We start from the raw sequence: 860 nt of genomic DNA, 5'->3' as shown, positions 1-860 counted from the left end.
CTTTCTTTCTTTCTTTCTTTCTTTCTTTCTTTCTTTCTTTCTTTCTTTCTTTCTTTCTTTCTTTCTTTCTTAAGGAAGGAGTGTGCGAGAGTGTCAGATAACCCAAAGAAGTCAGGGAAGATAAGTACTGAGGAGTGTTTGTGGGGCTTGGTAATTAGGAGGTCACTCCTTGTGACCTTACTACTCCACAGCTCGATGGAGGGAAGCTTGTTTTGTTCCTAAAATCAAAGGGGATCGTTTTCCCTTGTCTAAAGCAATTTGTTCAATTTTTACATTGCTCGGATAATGTGAAGGAAGGGCGGTAGGAACTGCTTTGCTCCCTCCACCTACAGGAACGACAGTGAGCATCTAACCAAACTTGGAGGAAAAAAAATTACTTGAACAAGTCATGTCATAGGCGGCAAATGAGGAATAAATTAACAACTAAAAGGCAGAGTAAGACAAAATCCCTCAAATAGTTCATCAGGATATCCTTTTGTTTGTTTAACAAATCTTACACGTCTCGTACACGCTGGGCATCATTCTGGGGGTTCTGAGATTTCATCTTAGAACAAAAAGTTGACATATACTTCTGGAATTTATATTCTGGTTGTGGAAGAGGGACGCGGTAAATAAAAACTGTAAAATAAAGTTGAACTAATGGCGAACCTGATATGAGGAAAGTCGGGCTATTGAGGGGTGGCGACTGCTTGGAGCATTAAAACAACATGTTCTATGCAGCACGGGGAGGGGAGTTTTGAGATGCCGATAGTCTTTGATATGTGCAAGATATTACTGGAGTAGAACAAGGGCCAGCAGGAGCCCGGCACTTTTGAGATGTTGGTGACTATCTCTATGAAAGGTACAGGAGAAGTTAGAGA

This window comes from Mus caroli, chromosome 13, assembly GCF_900094665.2.
Source record: "Mus caroli chromosome 13, CAROLI_EIJ_v1.1, whole genome shotgun sequence".
Taxonomy (NCBI): domain Eukaryota; kingdom Metazoa; phylum Chordata; class Mammalia; order Rodentia; family Muridae; genus Mus; species Mus caroli.
The sequence above is the reverse complement of the archived record's forward strand: the minus strand, read 5'-3'. Positions refer to the sequence as shown.